Raw genomic sequence first — 27,750 nt, 5'->3', positions numbered from 1 at the left:
ATGTATATTTATCAGATAGTGTTATTATGAGTGTAACTGTACTATGTAATGTATATTTATTAGATGATGTTATTATGTGTGTAACTGTACTGTGTAATGTATATTTATTAGATGGTGTTAATATGAATATAACTGTACTGTGTAATGTATATTTATTAGTGTTATTACGTGTGTAACTGTACTATGTAATGTATATTTATTAGACAGTGTTATGATGTGTGTAACTGTACTGTGTAATATATATTTATTAGATAGTGTTATTATGTGTGTATCTGTACTGTGTAATGTATATTTATTAGATAGTGTTATTATGTGTGTAACTGTACTGTGTAATGTATATTTATTAGATAGTGTTATTATGTGTGTAACTGTACTATGTAATGTATATTTATTAGAAAGTGTTATTATGAGTGTAACTGTACTGTGTAATGTATATTTATTAGATAGTGTTATTATGTGTGTAACTGTACTGTGTAATGCATATTTATTAGACAGTGTTATTATGTGTGTAACTGTACTATGTAATATATATTTATTAGACAGTGTTATTATGTGTGTAACTGTACTGTGTAATGTATTTTTATTAGATAGTGTTATTATGTGTGTAACTGTACTGTGTAATGTATATTTATTAGACAGTGTTATTATGAGTGTAACTGTACTGTGTAATGTATATTTATCAGATAGTGTTATTATGAGTGTAACTGTACTATGTAATGTATATTTATTAGATAGTGTTATTATGTGTGTAACTGTACTTTGTAATGTATATTTATTAGATAGTGTTATTATGTGTGTAACTGTACTGTGTAATGTATATTTATTAGACAGTGTTATTATGAGTGTAACTGTACTGTGTAATGTATATTTATCAGATAGTGTTATTATGAGTATAACTGTACTGTGTAATGTATATTTATTAGACAGTGTTATTATGAGTGTAACTGTATTGTGTAATGTTTATTTATTAGATAGTGTTATTATGTGTGTAACTGTACTGTGTAATGTATATTTATTAGATAGTGTTATTATAAGTGTAACTGTACTGTGTAATGTATATTTATTAGATAGTGTTATTATGTGTGTAACTGTACTGTGTAATGTATATTTATTAGATAGTGTTATTATGTGTGTAACTGTACTGTGTAATGTATATTTATTAGATGGTATTATTATGTGTGTAACTGTACTGTGTAATGTATATTTATTAGATAGTGTTATTATGAGTGTAACTATGCTGTGTAATATATTGTTATTAGATGGTGTTATTATGTGTGTAACTGTACTGTGTAATGTATATTTATTAGATTAGTGTTATTATAAGTGTAACTGTACTGTGTAATGTATATTTATTAGATTCGTGTTATTATGTGTGTAACTGTACTGTGTAATGTATATTTATTAGATAGTGTTATTATGTGTGTAACTGTACTGTGTAATGTATATTTATTAGATTAGTGTTATTATGTGTGTAACTGTACTGTGTAATGTATATTTATTAGATTAGTGTTATTATGTGTGTAACTGTACTATGTAATGTATATTTATTAGATGGTGTTATTATGTGTGTAACTGTACTGTGTAATGTATATTTATTAGATAGTGTTATTATGTGTGTAACTGTACTGTGTAATGTATATTTATTAGATTAGTGTTATTATGTGTGTAACTGTACTGTGTAATGTATATTTATTAGATTAGTGTTATTATGTGTGTAACTGTACTATGTAATGTATATTTATTAGATGGTGTTATTATGTGTGTAACTGTACTGTGTAATGTATATTTATTAGATAGTGTTATTATGTGTGTAAGTGTACTGTGTAATGTATATTTATTAGATAGTGTTATTATGTGTGTAACTGTATTGTGTAATGTATATTTTTTAGACAGTGTTATTATGTGTGTAACTGTACTGTGTAATGTATATTTATTAGATGGTGTTATTATGTGTGTAACTGTACTGTGTAATGTATATATATTAGATAGTGTTATTATGTGTGTAACTGTACTGTGTAATGTATATTTATTAGATAGTGTTATTATGAGTGTAACTGTACTGTGTAATGTATATTTATTAGATGGTGTTATTATGTGTGTAACTGTACTGTGTAATGTATATTTATTAGGTGGTGTTATTATGAGTGTAACTGTACTGTGTAATGTATATTTATTAGTTAGTGTTATTATGTGTGTAACTGTACTGTGTAATGTATATTTATTAGACAGTTATTATGTGTGTAACTGTACTGTGTAATGTATATTTATTAGACAGTGTTATTATAAGTGTAACTGTACTGTGTAATGTATATTTATTAGATAGTGTTATTATGTGTGTAACTGTACTGTGTAATGTATATTTATTAGATGGTGTTATTATGTGTGTAACTGTACTGTGTAATGTATATTTATTAGGTGGTGTTATTATGAGTGTAACTGTACTGTGTAATGTATATTTATTAGTTAGTGTTATTATGTGTGTAACTGTACTGTGTAATGTATATTTATTAGACAGTTATTATGTGTGTAACTGTACTGTGTAATGTATATTTATTAGACAGTGTTATTATAAGTGTAACTGTACTGTGTAATGTATATTTATTAGATAGTGTTATTATGTGTGTAACTGTACTGTGTAATGTATATTTATTAGATAGTGTTATTATGTGTGTAACTGTACTGTGTAATGTATATTTATTAGATGGTGTTATTATGTGTGTAACTGTACTGTGTAATGTATATATATTAGATAGTGTTATTATGTGTGTAACTGTACTGTGTAATGTATATTTATTAGATTAGTGTTATTATGTGTGTAACTGTATTGTGTAATGTATATTTATTAGATAGTGTTATTATGTGTGTAACTGTACTGTGTAATGTATATTTATTAGATGGTATTATTATGTGTGTAACTGTACTGTGTAATGTATATTTATTAGACAGTGTTATTATGTGTGTAACTGTACTGTGTAATATATATTTATTAGATAGTGTTATTATGTGTGTAACTGTACTGTATAATGTATATTTATTAGATAGTGTTATTATGTGTGTAACTGTACTGTGAAATGTATATTTATTAGATAGTGTTATTATGTGTGTAACTGTACTGTGTTATGTATATTTATTAGATTGTGTTATTATGTGTGTAACTGTACTGTGTAATGTATATTTATTAGATTAGTGTTATTATGTGTGTAACTGTACTGTGTAATGTATATTTATTAGATTAGTGTTATTATGTGTGTAACTGTACTGTGTAATGTATATTTATTAGATAGTGTTATTATGAGTGTAACTGTACTGTGTAATGTATATTTATTAGATAGTGTTATTATGTGTGTAACTGTACTGTGTAATGTATATTTATTAGATAGTGTTATTATGTGTGTAACTGTACTGTGTAATTTATATTTATTAGATAGTGTTATTATGTGTGTAACTGTACTATGTAATGTATATTTATTAGATAGTGTTATTATGTGTGTAACTGTACTGTGTAATGTATATTTATTAGATGGTATTATTATGTGTGTAACTGTACTGTGTAATGTATATTTATTAGATTAGTGTTATTATGTGTGTAACTGTAATGTGTAATGTATATTTATTAGATAGTGTTATTATGTGTGTAACTGTACTGTGTAATGTATATTTATTAGATAGTAATATTATGTGTCTAACTGTACTGTGTAATGTATATTTATTAGACATATTTATTAGACAGTGTTATTATGTGTGTAACTGTACTATGTAATGTATATTTATTAGATAGTGTTATTATATGTGTAACTGTACTATGTAATGTATATTTATTAGATAGTGTTATTATGTGTGTAACTGTACTGTGTAATGTATATTTATTAGATAGTGTTATTATGTGTGTAACTGCACTATGTAATGTATATTTATTAGATAGTGTTATTATGTGTGTAACTGTACTGTGTAATGTATATTTATTAGATGGTGTTATTATGTGTGTAACTGTACTATGTAATGTATATTTATTAGATAGTGTTATTATGTGTGTAACTGTACTGTGCAATGTATATTTATTAGACAGTGTTATTATATGTGTAACTGTACTGTGTAATGTATATTTATTAGATAGTGTTATTATGAGTGTAACTGTACTGTGTAATGTATATTTATTAGATAGTGTTATTATGTGTGTAACTGTACTGTGTAATGTATATTTATTAGATAGTGTTATTATGTGTGTAACTGTACTGTGTAATGTATATTTATTATACAGTGTTATTATGTGTGTAACTGTACTGTGAAATGTATATTTATTAGATGGTGTTATTATGAGTGTAACTGTACTGTGTAATGTATATTTATTAGATAGTGTTATTATAAGTGTAACTGTACTGTGTAATGTATATTTATTAGATAGTGTTATTATGTGTGTAACTGTACTGTGTAATGTATATTTATTAGATAGTGTTATTATGTGTGTAACTGTACTGTGTAATGTATATTTATTAGATGGTATTATTATGTGTGTAACTGTACTGTGTAATGTATATTTATTAGATAGTGTTATTATGAGTGTAACTGTGCTGTGTAATATATTGTTATTAGATGGTGTTATTATGTGTGTAACTGTACTGTGTAATGTATATTTATTAGATTAGTGTTATTATGTGTGTAACTGTACTGTGTAATGTATATTTATTAGATTTGTGTTATTATGTGTGTAACTGTACTGTGTAATGTATATTTATTAGATAGTGTTATTATGTGTGTAACTGTACTGTGTAATGTATATTTATTAGATTAGTGTTATTATGTGTGTAACTGTACTGTGTAATGTATATTTATTAGATTAGTGTTATTATGTGTGTAACTGTACTATGTAATGTATATTTATTAGATTAGTGTTATTATGTGTGTAACTGTACTATGTAATGTATATTTATTAGATGGTGTTATTATGTGTGTAACTGTACTGTGTAATGTATATTTATTAGATAGTGTTATTATGTGTGTAAGTGCACTGTGTAATGTATATTTATTAGATAGTGTTATTATGTGTGTAACTGTATTGTGTAATGTATATTTATTAGACAGTGTTATTATATGTGTAACTGTACTGTGTAATGTATATTTATTAGATAGTGTTATTATGAGTGTAACTGTACTGTGTAATGTATATTTATTAGATAGTGTTATTATGAGTGTAACTGTACTATGTAATGTATATTTATTAGATAGTGTTATTATGTGTGTAACTGTACTATGTAATGTATATTTATTAGATAGTGTTATTATGTGTGTAACTGTACTGTGTAATGTATATTTATTAGATAGTGTTATTATGTGTGTAACTGCACTATGTAATGTATATTTATTAGATAGTGTTATTATGTGTGTAACTGTACTGTGTAATGTATATTTATTAGATGGTGTTATTATGTGTGTAACTGTACTATGTAATGTATATTTATTAGATAGTGTTATTATGTGTGTAACTGTACTGTGCAATGTATATTTATTAGACAGTGTTATTATATGTGTAACTGTACTGTGCAATGTATATTTATTAGATAGTGTTATTATGAGTGTAACTGTACTGTGTAATGTATATTTATTAGATAGTGTTATTATGAGTGTAACTGTACTGTGTAATGTATATTTATTAGATGGTGTTATTATGTGTGTAACTGTACTGTGTAATGTATATTTATTAGATAGTGTTATTATGAGTGTAACTGTACTGTGTAATGTATATTTATTAGATGGTGTTATTATGAGTGTAACTGTACTGTGTAATGTATAGTTATTAGGTGGTGTTATTATGTGTGTAACTGTACTGTGTAATGTATATTTATTAGATATTGTTATTATAAGTGTAACTGTACTATGTAAGGTATATTTATTAGATAGTGTTATTATGAGTGTAACTGTACTGTGTAATGTATTGTTATTAGGTGGTGTTATTATGTGTGTAACTGTACTGTGTAATGTATTGTTATTAGATAGTGTTATTATGTGTGTAACTGTGTAACTGTACTGTGTAATGTATATTTATTAGATGGTGTTATGATGTGTGTAACTGTACTGTGTAATGTATATTTATTAGATGGTGTTATTATGAGTGTAACTGTACTGTGTAATGTATATTTATTAGATAGTGTTATTATAAGTGTAACTGTACTGTGTAATGTATATTTATTTGATAGTGTTATTATGTGTGTAACTGTACTGTGTAATGTATATTTTTTAGATAGTGTTATTATGTGTGTAACTGTACTGTGTAATGTATATTTATTAGATAGTGTTATTATGTGTAACTGTACTGTGTAATGTATATTTATTAGATAGTGTTATTATGTGTGTAACTGTACTGTGTAATGTATATTTATTATACAGTGTTATTATGTGTGTAACTGTACTGTGAAATGTATATTTATTAGATGGTGTTATTATGAGTGTAACTGTACTGTGTAATGTATATTTATTAGATAGTGTTATTATAAGTGTAACTGTACTGTGTAATGTATATTTATTAGATAGTGTTATTATGTGTGTAACTGTACTGTGTAATGTATATTTATTAGATAGTGTTATTATGTGTGTAACTGTACTGTGTAATGTATATTTATTAGATAGTGTTATTATGTGTGTAACTGTACTGTGTAATGTATATTTATTAGATGGTATTATTATGTGTGTAACTGTACTGTGTAATGTATATTTATTAGATAGTGTTATTATGAGTGTAACTATGCTGTGTAATATATTGTTATTAGATGGTGTTATTATGTGTGTAACTGTACTGTGTAATGTATATTTATTAGATTAGTGTTATTATAAGTGTAACTGTACTGTGTAATGTATATTTATTAGATTCGTGTTATTATGTGTGTAACTGTACTGTGTAATGTATATTTATTAGATAGTGTTATTATGTGTGTAACTGTACTGTGTAATGTATATTTATTAGATTAGTGTTATTATGTGTGTAACTGTACTGTGTAATGTATATTTATTAGATTAGTGTTATTATGTGTGTAACTGTACTATGTAATGTATATTTATTAGATGGTGTTATTATGTGTGTAACTGTACTGTGTAATGTATATTTATTAGATAGTGTTATTATGTGTGTAACTGTACTGTGTAATGTATATTTATTAGATAGTGTTATTATGAGTGTAACTGTACTGTGTAATGTATATTTATTAGATGGTGTTATTATGTGTGTAACTGTACTGTGTAATGTATATTTATTAGGTGGTGTTATTATGAGTGTAACTGTACTGTGTAATGTATATTTATTAGTTAGTGTTATTATGTGTGTAACTGTACTGTGTAATGTATATTTATTAGACAGTTATTATGTGTGTAACTGTACTGTGTAATGTATATTTATTAGACAGTGTTATTATAAGTGTAACTGTACTGTGTAATGTATATTTATTAGATAGTGTTATTATGTGTGTAACTGTACTGTGTAATGTATATTTATTAGATAGTGTTATTATGTGTGTAACTGTACTGTGTAATGTATATTTATTAGATGGTGTTATTATGTGTGTAACTGTACTGTGTAATGTATATATATTAGATAGTGTTATTATGTGTGTAACTGTACTGTGTAATGTATATTTATTAGATTAGTGTTATTATGTGTGTAACTGTATTGTGTAATGTATATTTATTAGATAGTGTTATTATGTGTGTAACTGTACTGTGTAATGTATATTTATTAGATGGTATTATTATGTGTGTAACTGTACTGTGTAATGTATATTTATTAGACAGTGTTATTATGTGTGTAACTGTACTGTGTAATATATATTTATTAGATAGTGTTATTATGTGTGTAACTGTACTGTATAATGTATATTTATTAGATAGTGTTATTATGTGTGTAACTGTACTGTGTAATGTATATTTATTAGATAGTGTTATTATGTGTGTAACTGTACTGTGTTATGTATATTTATTAGATTGTGTTATTATGTGTGTAACTGTACTGTGTAATGTATATTTATTAGATTAGTGTTATTATGTGTGTAACTGTACTGTGTAATGTATATTTATTAGATTAGTGTTATTATGTGTGTAACTGTACTGTGTAATGTATATTTATTAGATAGTGTTATTATGAGTGTAACTGTACTGTGTAATGTATATTTATTAGATAGTGTTATTATGTGTGTAACTGTACTGTGTAATGTATATTTATTAGATAGTGTTATTATGTGTGTAACTGTACTGTGTAATTTATATTTATTAGATAGTGTTATTATGTGTGTAACTGTACTATGTAATGTATATTTATTAGATAGTGTTATTATGTGTGTAACTGTACTGTGTAATGTATATTTATTAGATGGTATTATTATGTGTGTAACTGTACTGTGTAATGTATATTTATTAGATTAGTGTTATTATGTGTGTAACTGTACTGTGTAATGTATATTTATTAGATAGTGTTATTATGTGTGTAACTGTACTGTGTAATGTATATTTATTAGATAGTAATATTATGTGTCTAACTGTACTGTGTAATGTATATTTATTAGACAGTGTTATTATGTGTGTAACTGTACTATGTAATGTATATTTATTAGATAGTGTTATTATGTGTGTAACTGTACTATGTAATGTATATTTATTAGATAGTGTTATTATGTGTGTAACTGTACTGTGTAATGTATATTTATTAGATAGTGTTATTATGTGTGTAACTGCACTATGTAATGTATATTTATTAGATAGTGTTATTATGTGTGTAACTGTACTGTGTAATGTATATTTATTAGATGGTGTTATTATGTGTGTAACTGTACTATGTAATGTATATTTATTAGATAGTGTTATTATGTGTGTAACTGTACTGTGCAATGTATATTTATTAGACAGTGTTATTATATGTGTAACTGTACTGTGTAATGTATATTTATTAGATAGTGTTATTATGAGTGTAACTGTACTGTGTAATGTATATTTATTAGATGGTGTTATTATGTATGTAACTGTACTGTGTAATGTATTTTTGATGTGTTTTGTGACACTTTTTAGTTTTGTGAAATAGTTTAACAGAGCTCTGAGGTCACGGTAATCATTCTAGTATAAATCGCGATTGCACTAACGAGGTCGCATTTTCTTTCAACTCCCAATACCATCACAATTAAACTTGTGTGCAAACAGATGCGAAAACCGATATCGCTTGTGTTCAAACAATAGCACTCCACTCGTAATCTGGCCGAGTATGTTTATTCCAGTTGGTAACGCCATTTAAACAAGTCTTTGTTTGCAGAAACACTAAATTAAGACTATAATAAGCAACAAACTTGGCTTCAATCACTAAAATAACATATTTTTCCACCATGTTTTAATAAAGAGCAGAAGGCTTTGAATATGGTGAAAAAGCTTTGAGATTGTAAAACTTGAAGCTTTTGACCACAGATATCTGCGTGTGGTTTCAGTTTGTCTTATTTGTTAATACTCGTCAGCTACACTCCTAGAACATTCGCTCTTTGTTAGGGATAAACCACAGCACAATTGAGTGTGACCAAATGTTTTATTATCATCGAGAACTAAATACTCCAAAATATTTCATTTTTGTCTCTTTTCAAGCTCGGTTTCCAACAGGGATGAAGATCTCTCTGTGGTCGACACATAAGGACTATGGAACAGATTTGAAAGCATTTTGTTCCTATGTTTCATGTGCCGCTGGTATATTGAGGTTCAGGGAGGCCGTTTATTCAGTTGCGTACTTCAGTACTTATTTAGTTATTAAGATGTAAAAATCTGACATTTTTTCAATATGTCCATATGAGGAATAAAGCTACAACCTAACTCACTTGCACCTATTTTAATAAAATTACTTATGGATAAAGAAATGTAGGGGTAGTATATTCCTAGCTTTAACTTGTGAAAGAACTTTAATAGATGTTACAGATGGATAAGGCTTCATATTTATATATATATAGACATATAAAGATATGTATACACATATAAACACATAAATACATATGTATACATATACACACACATATATATATAGACATATAAGACATGTATACACATATAAACACATAAATACATATGTATACATATACACACACATATATATATAGACATATAAGACATGTATACACATATAAACACATAAATACATATGTATACATATACACACACATATATATATAGACATATAAAGACATGTATACACATATAAACACATAAATACATATGTACACATATACACACACACATATAAACACATAAATACATATGTATACATATACACACACATATAAACACAAAAATACATATGTACACATATATACACACATATATACACATATAAACACATAAATACATATGTACACATATACACACACATATATACACATATAAACACATAAATACATATGTACACATATACACACACATATAAACACATAAATACATATGTACACATATACACACACATATAAACACATAAATACATATGTACACATATACACACACATATATACACATATTAACACATAAATACATATGTACACATATACACACACATATAAACACAAAAATACATATGTACACATATACACACACATATATACACATATAAACACAAAAATACATATGTACACATATATACACACATATATACACATATAAACAAGCTACTTAAAATAATTAACCCCTAATCTTCCGACCGCAAATCGCCGCCACCTACGTTATCCCTATGTACCCCTAATCTGCTGCCCTAACATCGCCGACCCCTATGTTATATTTATTAACCCCTAATCTGCCCCCCACAACGTCGCCGACACCTACCTACACTTATTAACCCCTAATCTGCCGAGCGGACCTGAGCGCTACTATAATAAAGTTATTAACCCCTAATCCGCCTCACTAACCCTATCATAAATAGTATTAACCCCTAATCTGCCCTCCCTAACATCGCCGACACCTACCTTCAATTATTAACCCCTAATCTGCCGACCGGAGCTCACCGCTATTCTAATAAATGTATTAACCCCTAAAGCTAAGTCTAACCCTAACACTAACACCCCCCTAAGTTAAATATAATTTTTATCTAACGAAATAAATTAACTCTTATTAAATAAATGATTCCTATTTAAAGCTAAATACTTACCTGTAAAATAAATCCTAATATAGCTACAATATAAATTACATTTATATTATAGCTATTTTAGGATTAATATTTATTTTACAGGCAACTTTGTAATTATTTTAACCAGGTACAATAGCTATTAAATAGTTAAGAACTATTTAATAGTTACCTAGTTAAAATAATTACAAATTTACCTGTAAAATAAATCCTAACCTAAGATATAATTAAACCTAACACTACCCTATCAATAAAATAATTAAATAAACTACCTACAATTACCTACAATTAACCTAACACTACAGTATCAATAAATTAATTAAACACAATTGCTACAAATAAATACAATTAAATAAACTATCTAAAGTACAAAAAATAAAAAAGAACTAAGTTACAGAAAATAAAAAAATATTTACAAACATAAGAAAAATATTACAACAAATTTAAACTAATTACACCTACTCTAAGCCCCCTAATAAAATAACAAAGACCCCCAAAATAAAAAATTCCCTACCCTATTCTAAAATACAAAAATTACAAGCTCTTTTACCTTACCAGCCCTGAACAGGGCCCTTTGCGGGGCATGCCCCAAGAATTTCAGCTCTTTTGCCTGTAAAAAAAAACATACAATACCCCCCCCCCAACATTACAACCCACCACCCACATACCCCTAATCTAACCCAAACCCCCTTAAATAAACCTAACACTAATCCCCTGAAGATCTTCCTACCTTGTCTTCACCATCCAGGTATCACCGATCCGTCCTGGCTCCAAGATCTTCATCCAACCCAAGCGGGGGTTGGCGATCCATAATCTGGTGCTCCAAAGTCTTCCTCCTATCCGGCAAGAAGAGGACATCCGGACCGGCAAACATCTTCTCCAAGCGGCATCTTCTATGTTCTTCCATCCGATGACGACCGGCTCCATCTTGAAGACCTCCAGCGCGGATCCATCCTCTTCTTCCGACGACTAGACGACGAATGACGGTTCCTTTAAGGGACGTCATCCAAGATGGCGTCCCTCGAATTCCGATTGGCTGATAGGATTCTATCAGCCAATCGGAATTAAGGTAGGAATATTCTGATTGGCTGATGGAATCAGCCAATCAGAATCATTTCAATCCGATTGGCTGATCCAATCAGCCAATCAGATTGAGCTCGCATTCTATTGGCTGATCGGAACAGCCAATAGAATGCGAGCTCAATCTGATTGGCTAATTGGATCAGCCAATCGGATTGAACTTGATTCTGATTGGCTGATTCCATCAGCCAATCAGAAAATTCCTACCTTAATTCCGATTGGCTGATAGAATCCTATCATCCAATCGGAATTCGAGGGACGCCATCTTGGATGACGTCCCTTAAAGGAACCGTCATTCGTCGTCTAGTCGTCGGAAGAAGAGGATGGATCCGCGCTGGAGGTCTTCAAGATGGAGCCGGTCGTCATCGGATGGAAGAACATAGAAGATGCCGCTTGGAGAAGATGTTTGCCGGTCCGGATGTCCTCTTCTTGCCGGATAGGAGGAAGACTTTGGAGCACCGGATTATGGATCGCCAACCCCCGCTTGGGTTGGATGAAGATCTTGGAGCCAGGACGGATCGGTGATACCTGGATGGTGAAGACAAGGTAGGAAGATCTTCAGGGGATTAGTGTTAGGTTTATTTAAGGGGGTTTGGGTTAGATTAGGGGTATGTGGGTGGTGGGTTGTAATGTTGGGGGGGGGGTATTGTATGTTTTTTTTTACAGGCAAAAGAGCTGAAATTCTTGGGGCATGCCCCGCAAAGGGCCCTGTTCAGGGCTGGTAAGGTAAAAGAGCTTGTAATTTTTGTATTTTAGAATAGGGTAGGGAATTTTTTATTTTGGGGGTCTTTGTTATTTTATTAGGGGGCTTAGAGTAGGTGTAATTAGTTTAAAATTGTTGTAATATTTTTCTTATGTTTGTAAATATTTTTTTATTTTCTGTAACTTAGTTCTTTTTTATTTTTTGTACTTTAGCTAGTTTATTTAATTGTATTTATTTGTAGCAATTGTGTTTAATTAATTTATTGATAGTGTAGTGTTAGGTTAATTGTAGGTAATTGTAGGTAGTTTATTTAATTATTTTATTGATAGGGTAGTGTTAGGTTTAATTATATCTTAGGTTAGGATTTATTTTACAGGTAAATTTGTAATTATTTTAACTAGGTAACTATTAAATAGTTCTTAACTATTTAATAGCTATTGTACCTGGTTAAAATAATTACAAAGTTGCCTGTAAAATAAATATTAATCCTAAAATAGCTATAATATAATTATAATTTAAATTGTAGCTATATTAGGATTTATTTTACAGGTAAGTATTTAGCTTTAAATAGGAATCATTTATTTAATAAGAGTTAATTTATTTCGTTAGATAAAAATTATATTTAACTTAGGGGGGTGTTAGTGTTAGGGTTAGACTTAGCTTTAGGGGTTAATACATTTATTAGAATAGCGGTGAGCTCCGGTCGGCAGATTAGGGGTTAATAATTGAAGGTAGGTGTCGGCGATGTTAGGGAGGGCAGATTAGGGGTTAATACTATTTATTATAGGGTTAGTGAGGCGGATTAGGGGTTAATAACTTTATTATAGTAGCGCTCAGGTCCGCTCGGCAGATTAGGGGTTAATAAGTGTAGGTAGGTGTCGGCGACGTTGTGGGGGGCAGATTAGGGGTTAATAAATATAATATAGGGGTCGGCGGTGTTAGGGGCAGCAGATTAGGGGTACATAGGGATAACGTAGGTGGCGGCGATTTGCGGTCGGAAGATTAGGGGTTAATTATTTTAAGTAGCTTGCGGCGACGTTGTGGGGGGCAAGTTAGGGGTTAATAAATATAATATAGGGGTCGGCGGGGTTAGGGGCAGCAGATTAGGGGTACATAAGTATAACGTAGGTGGCGGTCGGCAGATTAGGGGTTAAAAATTTTAATCGAGTGGCGGCGATGTGGGGGGACCTCGGTTTAGGGGTACATAGGTAGTTTATGGGTGTTAGTGTACTTTAGGGTACAGTAGTTAAGAGCTTTATAAACCGGCGTTAGCCAGAAAGCTCTTAACTCCTGCTATTTTCAGGCGGCTGGAATCTTGTCGTTAGAGCTCTAACGCTCACTGCAGAAACGACTCTAAATACCGGCGTTAGAAAGATCCCATTGAAAAGATAGGCTACGCAAATGGCGTAGGGGGATCTGCGGTATGGAAAAGTCGCGGCTGCAAAGTGAGCGTTAGACCCTTTAATCACTGACTCCAAATACCAGCGGGCGCCCAAAACCAGCGTTAGGAGCCTCTAACGCTGGTTTTGACGGCTACCGCCGAACTCTAAATCTAGGCCATAGTGATTAATACATCAATGATTCTTAGCCCCATTGCAAGACAACACACAGGATTGGTTAAAAAAACTGGATAATATGATATTGAAATATAAGAATAACTTGATTTCATTCAAGAATAAAAAAAATTACAACTGTAGAAACAGACTACAGGGAAAGACGAGTTTATAGATGGCTTCATGGCAAAGAGGACTTAGTGAATAGCCGCAGATGCAGAACTCAGCGCCCCAAAAGTCTAGTACAAACCATTGACAGCAGTGGAGGTGACTCCACTGACATTGACAGTTACAATGACAGTAGGACTACTGAGCAGTTACCAACCACCATAAGAAGTATAGCCCAGCACTCACTGTCAAATGTCAAGGTGCACGCTGCAAGGATCCTGCACAAATCCCAGACAATATCAGCAAATCCAAACAACAGCAGCAGCACCTTAGGTATGCATCAAAATCCTTTTATTGGTTAGACATCACAAAATACAACAACGTTTCGGTCAACATCTGACCTTAATCATGTTATACAAATGAGTATTCTAAGTCACTTCTTATACCCTCACTCAGGGGAGGGACCAATTACCTGTCCATATATTCACACAAGATTATAGTACCCCCTCTAGTGGACACAGGAATAGTCATCTTCTTAACACATTATAACTTGAAAAACACATATCTAAAGTTATATATCATTTCATACAAATTCAAAAGATTATTTTTCTAAACACAATTATTTATCAAAATTATCACAATAGTAATTATATAATCATTAAGCATAGAATACCACCATAGTATAAATACTCTATATTAGTGCCATTCCAGTCAATCTCCTTATGCATCCCCAATGGGATGAGGGACTGAAGGGTATAAATCCAAAATGTTTCCCTAGATTTTAGAAGTTTTAATCTATCACCACCCTGTCTAGGTTTCCTAACCTGTTCAATAATCTGAACTCTGATTTGTGATATAGTATGGCCTGCTTGCAAAAAATGATTGGACACAGGAGCATCCATATTCTTACAGCGTATATTAGACTTAAGTTCGTTCATCCGATCTCAGGCCCTACGTATCGACTCCCTGGTAGAGTTTGTGGCTGATTTGAATGTCTCCACAAGACACATTAAATTTAAACTTACACATAGTGAGGAATCTGTGGCTTTCTTGGATACCACTGTTGTTAAGAATTGAAGGAGTCTGAAGATAGATCAATATAAGAAAGAGAGCGACAGAAATAGTTTACTTAGATATGAAAGCGCACATCCGCCTGCACTTATCAAAAGTTTACCAAGGAGCCAGTTCCTACGTGTTAAGAAAATTGTGTCAAACTATTGGTGACTTGGAAAAGTCAGATTGCAAGAGATGGGGAAATGTTTTCTGGAAAGGGGTTTCCCCAAGCCACTTATTCAACAACAAATGAAAGAGATGGATAGGACTTCTAGGGAATCAATCCTTAAAGGGAAAGGAATAAGGGATAAGGGCAAAGAGAAAAACAGATTGGTGTTTGTTAAAATAAAATACATCTTATTACAGAATATAATAGCTCTTATTAACTATTAAGTCCTTTATGCCCACTTGGTTTATAGAGTCACAATTGCTCCCACAAGGGGCACTCACACCCTGTACCCATCCTCTATTTATGGATACAGGGTGACATGGACATAAGACAGAGTTATGAATGTACATGGGTTGTCCAGCATATAAAATTCCACATTTCCATGCAGTCTATGGGTATCCTTAAGCCCATGTACCTCCAGCCCAAAGAATGTTCCATAACAGGCCCTCCAATGCACAATGGCAAAATTGGTCTCGTCACATCTCTCCGCTTTTCCAAACAGACTAACAGGGTATCTGAACTCCTGCCAGTCAGTGCCCTGGTTAGTCCAACAACCCACCCACAAAACACAATCAGCAGTACAGCCCACCCACAATAAATGGTTACTACACCTGGGTAGAGGAGAAACTTGTCCATGTCCAGGTGCCTCACTGTGGCTGTGTGGGGGACTGGTAGGCTGCCTTGGTGGGTTGCTGAGTGGGCAGAGACCAGCGGTACTCTGCCCTGGTGCCAGCGCTACCACGGAAGTAGCCTGGTTGGAGCCTGGTGGTGGGAGGGAGAGACGACTGTCTCCCCTTTAGATACACAGCTCTGTTGCTGGAGGGGAAGACCGACTGTCTCCCCTTTGGCTAAACAGCCCTGTTGCTGGGGGACATGACCGACCGTCCCTACCCCCTCTGCTGTAAGTGCAGAGACCCCGGTCCAGTCTGCACAGTTGTGGGGCTTACTGTCTCCCCTGGATATGTCAAGCTGCCACTGGGGAGAGGGGGGTAACAAGCTCCTCTCCCATACATACTTCCAGCCATGGGGGAGGGAGACCGACTGTCTCCGCTCCAAATACCGAGTCCTGCTGCTGGGGAAAGGAGACTAGGCTCTCTATTCCCTGTAACACACACTGCTGTTGGGGAGCAGGACTGACCGTCTCTGCCCCCGTTAGCTCAGTCTGCCGCTGGGGAATGGAGACTGGGCTCCCAATTCCCTGCATATCACTTTGCTGCTGGGGGACAGGATCAACTGTCTCTGCCCCCTGTAACTCAGCCTGCCACTGGGGAATGGAGACTGGACTCCCAATTCCCTGCAATTCACTCTGCTGCTGGGGGACAGGACCAACTGTCTCTGCCCCCTGTAACTCAGCCTGCCGCTGGGGAATGGAGAGTGGGCTCCCAATTCCCTGCAATTCATTCTGCTGCTGGGAGACAGGACCAGCTGTCTCTGTCCCCTGTAACTCAGTCTGCTGCTGGGGAATGGAGACTGGGCTCCCAATTCCCTGCATATCACTCTGCTGCTGGGGGAGAGGACCAACTGTCTCTGCCCCCTGTAACTCAGCCTGCCACTGGGGAATGGAGACTGGGCTCTCAATTCCCTGCAATTCACTCTGCTGCTGGGGGACAGGACCAACTGTCTCTGCCCCCTGTAACTCAGCCTGCCACTGGGGAATGGAGACTGGACTCCCAATTCCCTGCAATTCACTCTGCTGCTGGGGACAGGACCAACTGTCTCTGCCCCCTGTAACTCAGCCTGCCACTGGGGAATGGCGACTGGGCTTCCAATTCTCTGCAATTCACTCTGCTGCTGGGGGACATGACCAACTGTCTCTGCCCCCTGTAACTCAGCCTGCCGCTGGGGAATGGAGACTGGGCTCCCAATTCCCTGCAGGACCGGTGGAGAGACCTCGGTCCCATCTCCACCGGCCACCTGGGGTCCTTCCCAGTAAATCTCCACAACATCTTCCCAGCTGAATGGGTCTGGACCTTGGTCTGTCACCTTGCTGTCCTGCTGAGCCTTCCCAATGGAGTGGAAGAATGACTGGGATCCCAATTCCCTGCATATCACTCTGCTGCTGGGGACAGGACCAACTGTCTCTGCCCCCTGTAACTCAGCCTGCCACTGGGGAATGGAGACTGGGCTCCCAATTCCCTGCAATTCACTCTGCTGCTGGGGGACAGGACCAACTGTCTCTGCCCCCTGTAACTCAGCCTGCCGCTGGGGAATGTAGACTGGACTCCCAATTCCCTGCAATTCACTCTGCTGCTGGGGACAGGACCAACTGTCTCTGCCCCCTGTAACTCAGCCTGCTGCTGGGGAATGGAGACTGGGCTCCCAATTCACTGCATTTCACTCTGATGCTGGAGGACAGGACCAACTGTCTCTGCCCCCTGTAACTCAGCCTGCCGCTGGGGAATGGAGACTGGGCTCCCAATTCCCTGCAGGACCGTGGAGAGACCTCGGTCCCATCTTCACCGGCCACCTGGGGTCCTTCCCAGTTAATCTCCACAACATCTTCCCAGCTGAATGGGTCTGGACCTGGGTCTGTCACCTTGCTGTCCTGCTGAGCCTTCCTAATGGAGTGGAAGAGATCTTGGTAGTCCTGCTCCAGTTCCCACTCCAGGGTTGCTAGGTGAGCCAGGTCTTGCTCTACCTCACGGGGGTCATCCCAGTCATGCCTAGTCTCCCTCTCATAGAAAATGTCCTGAAGTCTGGTCTGCGCAGGGCTCCCAAAGTCAGGCTCTGCAAAGGATTCCCATAACAAGCCAGGACCATCGAACTCCTCTCCCTCTGGCTTGTCATGCTCAGTTGTCCAGGGTATATACTGCGCCATATACCACCAGAGAGCCTGGTAGGCATCCTCCAGCTATAGCTCCTGCCATACACGGTGCTCTAATTCCTTCACCCATTCCTCCAGGGGTTGCTCTCCCGGGATGGGCATCCACAGGGCCACTTGCTTCTGCAACCGCTGCTCTTCACTGGGGAGACTCTCACCCCGCTGTTAATGTACATTATCCAGGGCCTGGTACCAGATGCCTTTCCTTAATGCATCCCGGCCATCCAGGCCCTCCTCCTCGTATAACACTGCTGGTTCCATTCTGTTGCTTTTAGGGTCACTGTACTGGGACATGCGTTGCCCCCAACTTGTAAATCCCCGCAATGGTGTCTCTTGTAGCTGTCCTTCTGGCTGTGGGGATGATCCCGCCGCTGTCACCACTTGTAACGGTATTGCCCAGATATCAAGGGTTAATACCAGATGAAAGATGCCTTTAATACGCGAATAGAAACACACTAACCCAGTTAATACACCGAATGGGGAAAATACACAAAATCCTTCTCTCCTGGAACAGGCAAAAGAATAATTCAAAGTAGCACTTCCCCCCCAAACACGAGACCAAGCTCCGTCTTGAGGGTAAATCAGGAATCGCTGTCTCTTGTAGCTGTCCTTCTGGCTGTGGGAATGATCCCACCGCTGCCACCACTTATAACGGACACCTTTTGCGCACAGCTCCTGCAGAACACCAACCTCCTGAACTGGAACCTCACGAATAGCTGCTAGCAGATGAACAGGACAAGCACCCAAGCGGCTTATACTTCTGGCAATCAGTCTCTAACAGCATACAGCAATTCCCCCCAAACACAAGACCAAGCTCTGTCTTGAGGGTAAAACAGGAATCTCTTTATTGAGGGCTACATGCCCGGTATTTAAACAGGTCTCCCACCTGGTGGACAAGTATAGTACATTAGCCAATCGCAGTGGCTCAGGCATAAACGCTCCCCTTGGTACCAGTGAACCCCTCCTCCCTATCCTGGAGATAACTGGGAAGAAATCCAACTATCTCCATGGCTAGAGGAAATAGCCCTTTTACAGGATACAATAAAGATACATTGCATGAACAATTAAACAATCAAACACAAGAAAACAATTGTCTATTCACAGGTAAAACAGATTAACATATCAAGTTAATTAACTGGGGAAGAAAGTTTACTCAGACAATCTGATGTAGGCAGTCTAGTTAACATATCACACAGGAACACAATCAGTTTACCCAGACATACTCCTGAGACACAATCTGATCTGAAACGTAAATAAAATACATCTTATTACAGAATATAAGAACAGCTCTTATTAACTATTAAGTCCTTTATGCCCACTTGGTTTATAGAGTCACAATTGCTCCCACAAGGGGCACTCACACCCTGTACCCATCCTGTATTTATGGATACAGGGTTACATGCACATAAGACAGAGTTATGAAAGTACATGGGGTGTCCAGCATATAAAATTCAATTTTTCCATGCAGTCTCTGGGTATCCTTAAGCCCATGTACCTCCAGCCCAAAGAATGTTCCATAACAGGCCCTCCAATGCACAGTGGCGAGATTGGTCTCGTCACAGTTACCCAATATAATTCCCTGAGTAATAAAGTTGCTAAGATCATTAGAAAACATTGGTCTATCATAAAATATTTCAATCCCCACATTAAAGAGTTTGACGAGCCCCCTATGTCAGACAAAAGATGTAAGAATTTAAAAGACACATTAGTAAGAGCTGATATGGGCCCAGAGAAGGGTATGAGACAAATTTTTATTTCCACCCCTAAGTTGGGATGTTTTCCATGTCTTGGATGCTGTAACTGCAATAATGTGATTAAAGGGGACATTTTTGTTCATCCGTTAACTAGAAAAAAATTCAGATCTCTGGCTTCTATACCGGTAACAGTCACAGATAAAGAGAAACCCAGTATCACAAAAAGCACGCAACGGTATTGATAGAGTATTAGCAAACAGTGTAATCTTGGCAAAAAACAAAAACCTATGCAGCCTTGCAGAAATACAGTCCCAAATAAGAACCCAGCCATATTGAAAAGTGACTCACCAATGTGGGAGAGTGTACAAGCCGTTAACTCCGGGTATTAGGGCAGAGAAAGATTCCCCCGTATTCTGGGGCTGACACACTCTGACGCTGTACATCCAATCCGGGACGAGACCTAATGGAAGACCACTTGCCTCAACTTATCCCCGCAGATTGCTGGCATCCGTGCTCTCAGACCGCTCCGTAGTGGGATTCCTCCGCCATCCTTCCTGATCGATCCGGCGTTACGTCACTGGGTATCCTCCGATCGGAGCCAGAGTAAAACTCAACCTCACTGCAATAAATGCTGTTCTCCTGCAGCTCAAAGGTGTGTAAGTAGTCCCGGCCGCACAGGTGCTCCAAGTCGACAGCAGCAAGTAGGATAGACTGGTGACTGGAAAAGGTAAATAATGAAGAGAAGAAAAAAAATTCAGATTTTGTGATATACTTGATCAAGTGTCCTTGCTCAAAGATCTATATTGGGGAGTCGACACGTAGGGCCAGAGATCGGATGAACGAACATAAGTCTAATATACGCTGTAAGAATATGAATGCTCCTGTGTCCAATCATTTTTTGCAAGCAGGCCATACTATATCGCAACTCAGATTTCAGATTATTGAACAGGTTAGGAAACCTAGACAGGGTGGTGATGGATTAAAACTTCTAAAATCTAGGGAAACATTTTGGATTTATACCCTTCAGTTCCTCATCCCATTGGGGATGAATAAGGAGATTGACTGGAATGTCACTTTGTAAATAGGACTATGCACTAATATAGAGTATTTATACTACGGTGGTATTCTATGCTTAATGGTTATATAATTACTATTGTGGTAATTTTGATAAATAATTGGGTTTAGAAAAATAATCTTTTGAATTTGTATGAAATTGTATATAACTTTAGATATGTAATTGGTCCCTCCCCTGAGTGAGGGTATAAGAAGTGACTAGGATTATTCATTTGTATAACATGATTAAGGTCAGATGTTGACCGAAACATTGTTGTATTTTGTGATGTCTCACAATAAAAGGATTTTGATGCATACCTAAGGTGCTGCTGCTGTTGTTTGGATTTGCAGTTACCAACCACATCAGCTAATACGACTTCTTTTTCTGGGGTTGTCATCCGAGCAGCCAACAAGTTGCCGTTAGGAACAAACAAAAACCAACAAGGAGAGGGGGATTTAGAAAAAAAGAAGTCTTTAAAAAAGAAATATAGTATCCAACTTGAGTTGCAGGGTTTTAATGGAGCATGAGACTAGCTTACTTAGCCGTGGTTTATCTTTTGTGCACCTAAAAAAGATGACTTTGAGAAAGTTATAGATATACATAAACTTCAAAGACAAATTAAATTAAGACTTCTTTAAGGATAAAAATCAGAGTACCATAGCTAAATTTAAAACCCCTTACAGCCATTCATGACCTGTTTATATCAAATGCTTTCACCCTTTTAGCAGTTACAGAAACCTGGTTATCTCCTTCTGACATTGTTTCCATTGCTGTTCTCACACATGGTGGCCTTCACTTTAGCCTTACTCCTAGGCCAGGTGGTGAGAAATGTGGCGACGGTGTTGGCATCTTGCTCTCCCCCTCCTGCACTTATCAATACCTACCTCCAATCCCATCGCTCTCCTTTTCCTCCTTTGAAGACCACTGTATTCACCTGTTCTCCCCTCTCTCCCTCAAAGTGGCAATCATCTATCGCCCTCCTGGACCAACCTCCCAATTCTTTGACAACTTTGCCGCCTGGCTTCCTCGCTTTCTCTCTTCAAATATACCAACCCTAATTCTTGGGGACTTCAACATTCCCATTGACAACCCATCTGCCCCCGCTGCCTCTAAACTTCTTTCACTCACATCCTCCTTCGGTCTCTCACAATCCACCCTACTCCCGACTCACCATGATGGACACTCCATCGACCTGGTATTTTCCTACCTCTGCTCTATATCTGACACCACCTGTCGCCCTTTTCCCATTTCAGACCATCACCTGGTCACCTATAATATTAATGCAAAAGCTAAACCCACTTCTCCATCCCGCCCCCGCACCTGCAGAAATACACATGCTATAGACCCGCTCCAATTTTCAAAAATCATTCAAAATCTCCTCCCTTACACTTCCACTATAACCTGCCCTGATCTTGCTACAGTCCACTATAACAAAACTCTCTCCTCTGCACTAGACACACTTGCCCCTCCCCAGCTGCGCAAAACACCACGCAATCAGTTACAGCCCTGGCATGCTGAGCATACACGCTATTTGCAAAAATGCTTTCGTACTGCTGAGCATGTCTGGAGGAAAACTCACTCTGAACCTGATTTCATACACTATAAGTTTATTCTTCGCTCATACACTTCTGCCCTTCACTTAGCCAAGCAAACCTACTTCTCTTCTCTCATATCTACTCTTTCCTCAAACCCTAAACGACTCTTTTCCACCTTTAACTCTCTCCTCTACACACCTGCTCCACCACCCCCTTCTGTCTTTAGTGCTCAAGCCCTGGCAGACTACTTTTTAAACAAAACACGTACTATCCGAAGCAACATCCCAAAACCAACCTGCAATATTCCAACAGGCCCAATTACTCCCTCTGCCACCCTCTCTATCTTCCATCCAGCCACTGAGAATGAAGTTTCTTCCTTACTATCTTCCTCACGCCTCACTACCTGCCCACTCGACCTTATCCCTTCCCATCTAATACCCTCCCTATCTTCCACGCTCGCTCCTGCTCTTACCCACATCTTCAACCTATCTCTCTCTACCGGCTCATTCCCATCTTCTTTCAAACACACAAAAGTCACTCCCATACTCAAAAAACCCACCCTCGACCCTAATTCTCCCAAAAGCTACCGCCCCATATCACTGCTACCACTAACATCAAAACTCCTTGAAAAACTAGTTTACAATCGCCTAACCCACTTCCTGTCCACCAACTCCTTGCTTGACCCACTGCAATCCGGTTTCCCCCCAAAACATTCAACTGAGACTGCCCTTACCAAGGTTACAAACGATCTTCTCTCTGCAAAAAATATTGGCCACTAATCTATACTCATCTTACTCAACCTCTCAGCTGCCTTCGACACAGTTGACCACCCTTTCCTACTACAGACCCTTAGCTCTTTTGGCCTCTGTGACACTGCTCTTTCTTGGATTCACTCCTATCTTTCCCACAGGTCTTTTTCTGTGTCATTTGCCAGTGACTCCTCCTATCCTATGCCTCTGTCTGTTGGAATTCCTCAAGGATCTGTTCTGGGTCCTCTACTCTTCTCCAGCTATACTTCTTCGCTGGGTAAACTTATCAACAGTTATGGCTTCAAATATCACCTCTATGCTGATGACACCCAGATCTACCTCTCCACCCCTGCTCTCTCTCCCTCTGTCCTTTCTCATGTCAGCGACTACTTATCTGGTATTTCTTCCTGGATGGCCTCTCACCACCTAAAGATTAACATGTCCAAGACAGAGCTCCTTCTTATCCCCCCCTCAAGTTCTACGCCGACTTCTGACTTCTCTATCCCTGTTGACGGCATCACCATTTCCCCATCGCCCCAAGTCCGCTGCCTCGGAGTCACACTTGACTCAAATCTATCCTTCGTCCCCCATATCCAATTGCTTTCTACATCCTGCCGCAACCATCTACGCAATATTTCCAAAATTCGCCCTTTTCTGAGTGCTGACACCACAAAGCAAATAATCCACTCCCTTGTTCTCTCCCGACTTGACTACTGCAATAACCTACTCGCTGGCCTTTCTCTTTCCCGCATCTCCCCCCTTCAATCCATCCTAAATGCCTCCGCCAGGCTGATCCACCTTTCCCGTCGATCTGCATCTGCTGCACCTCTCTGCGAGTCCCTTCATTGGCTCCCCATTCACAGCAGAATTATTTAAAAATTCTCACCCTTACATACAAAGCTCTCATCAACGCCGCTCCCCTCTACCTATCCTCTCTAATACACAAGTATACTCCAGCCAATCCACTAAGATCCAACAATGACCTGCTCCTTGCATCCGAAACTATCACCTCTTCTCATGCTAGACTGCAGGACTTCTGTCGTGCAGCACCTACCCTCTGGAACACTCTCCCTCGTGCTGTCAGGCTTTGCCCTAATCTTTCTTCCTTTAAATGCTCCCTGAAGACTTTTCTGTTCAGAGAAGCCTACCACCCAACTCAATAATAAATTAATTTCACTTACCTAATATTTCCCTCATCTAACTCTGCATTAACATCCTTCTCAATCTTGCAGTCCTCACCTCCTGTTTCTCAACCTCCTACCCCTCTAGATTGTAAGTTCCCATGGGAATAGGCCCCTCAATCCCTCCTGTATGTGTTTGTAAATTTTGTCCTGTCTTTTACAAGTCTTGTATTGTTTTATTTAAATGAATTGTATCAATGGACAGCGCTGCAGAATATGTTGGCGCTTCATAAATAAAGTATAATAATAAAATAATAATAATAATACATTTTGAACCGCCCACTACCAACCCTGCCGTAAAGAGTTTTACTCGCATGGTATGCCATTACTGCACTAATGGAAAGTCACAGTCTTACTCTAATTTGACCAAAGGTGAAAGGAAGGCTAATATTAGTTTAAAAAATTATGAATCAATCATCAAATGCCCTGCTGATAAGGGAGGCGGAATTGTAGTTATGGATTATTCTCAGTACAGAACTGAAGTTAGAAGACAGCTGTCAGATACATCTACATACATTAAATTAAGGGGTAGCCCCACATTCACCTTCAAAAAAAGTATTGACTTGTACCTGAGGTCTGCGAATGAAGCAGGACTCATTGATGTAAACACATTGTTGTTCCTTACCGCTGACTGCCCGAAAATTCCAGTACTATATCTACTTCCAAAAGTGCACAAGACACTGGACAATCCCCCTGGGAGACCTATAGTCTCCGCGAGGGAGTCCCTGTTTTCTAATATGGCAACATTTGTGGATTATTTCCTGCAGCCAGTGGTCAGGAACACTAGCTACTATCTGAAATATGCCCCTAGTCTTATTTCATTATTAAAAGCAGCGGCTTGGCTGAAAGAGGGAGATTTTTTGGTCACTATGGACGTTGACAGCCTGTACACCTCCATCCCTCATGGTGGGGGTGTGCAGGCTGTCCGGTCCATGGTCACTAGCTCTACACATTACAAGGGGCCACCTATTGAGTTTATCATTGAACTCATGCTTTTCTGTTTAGAAAATAATTATTTCAGATTTGAGACCGAATTCTATTTGCAGACCTCAGGTACGGAATGGGTTCAAATATGGCCCTCACCTATGACAAACTTTATAGGGCATGGCATGAAAGGGATGTTATGAAACTCCAAGATTGTGTGGAGATCATCTTCTACACACGCTTTATCAATAATGTCTTGTTGATATGGCGTGGTAATGAAGAGCATCTAGTCACTTGGGTGGACAATCATAATAAACTCACGTCCCCATCAAATTTCAACTCAAATTCTCCCTTGTGTCTGTACATTTCCTGGATTTAAATATTTTTAAAGTCAGGGAAGGCGACCACTGTACGTTTGGCACATTGTTGTATACCAAGCCTACAGATAGGAATTCGCTTTTGGAGGCACATAGTTGTCATCCATACCATCAGAAAAAGGGTGTAGTCATGTCTCAACTCACCAGGGTTATAAGAAACAATACAGAGAATTCCATAATGAGTACACATCTGGATATAATGGGAAAAAAACTCATAAAGAGAGGCTATGAGGAGAGTTTGGTGTCTGAAACCAAAATAAGAGTGATGGAACACACACAGGATGATCTCATTACTACAACCAACAAGTCACAAGAAACGGATCGGATGAATTTCATGACCACATTTGACACTACCCATGGGACACTAAACTCTTCTATAAGGAGACGTTGGGATTTGGGGAAAGTAGAGAAATCCCTACCATTTTAACATACAGAACCCCCTAGGATGGAATATCGAAGGGCACTGAATCTAAGAGACATCTTAGTGGAATCCGATCCAGTGAATTGTTACCGCAAGACTACATGGTTACAAACCAGCAAGAAAGGCTGCTTCCAATGCGGCAACTGTGTAACATGCCACAGCATGTTGACAGGTTCCTCATTCCAGCATCCTCATGCGAATCAAAGATATAAGATCCACCATCGATTGACATGCACAAGTGATTATGTCATTTATATCCTCATTTGCCCGTGCTCACTGTTCTACGTTGGGAAAACTATAACATCATTCAGAGACCGTAGGGCTAACCACAGGTGTGCGATCAGGGAAGCAATCGATAAAGGCGACTATGAGCAACCTGTCGCCAGGCAGTCTCTGAAAATGAGACTCTGATGTCTGTAAGGCTGTCACATGAAATCTGATGATGACAGGCCGTATTCCTCTACGGGTTACTCATTATGTATAAAAATGAACTAATGCCATGTTCTCTGTATTTAGTCTGTTACACTTCATTAGACATAAAGTGGTATTATGTATATAGTTTATATGATTTATATAGACACATGATGATACGTGCGTAAGACGTTACACATACATATGAGGATATGTTTTGTTGATTTTATTGTAAACTTTCAGATACTGGCCCCATATCTTCATGCGTAGATTTGATGGTACATATCCAGTCCCATTTAACGATGGTATTACTGTCTGTATGGGTCTGTCAAGTATAGCATATATGTGACAGCTGTCACGTAGCACTCTTCCCACTCCTTGGGCGTGCTTACGTATCTGATGTGTTGCATCGTGATGACGTCATCTCGTCATGGAGATTTGTGGCGGTACACGCGCAACCAACACGGTTGCAATTTGACTAAGTATCATTGTTGTATTAATCACTATGGCCTAGATTTAGAGTTCGGCGTTAGCCGTGAAAACCAGCGTTAGAGGCTCCTAACGCTGGTTTTAGGCTACCGCCGGTATTTGGAGTCAGTGATTAAAGGGTCTAACGCTCACTTTTCAGCCGCGACTTTTCCATACCGCAGATCCCCTTACGTCAATTGCGTATCCTATCTTTTCAATGGGATCTTCCTAACGCCGGTATTTAGAGTCGTTTCTGAAGTGAGCGTTAGAGCTCTAACGACAAAACTCCAGCCGCAGGAAAATAGCAGGAGTTAAGAGCTTTCTGGGCTAACGCCG

This window comes from Bombina bombina, chromosome 1, assembly GCF_027579735.1.
Source record: "Bombina bombina isolate aBomBom1 chromosome 1, aBomBom1.pri, whole genome shotgun sequence".
NCBI lineage: Eukaryota > Metazoa > Chordata > Amphibia > Anura > Bombinatoridae > Bombina > Bombina bombina.
Note: the sequence above shows the minus strand (reverse complement) of the source record.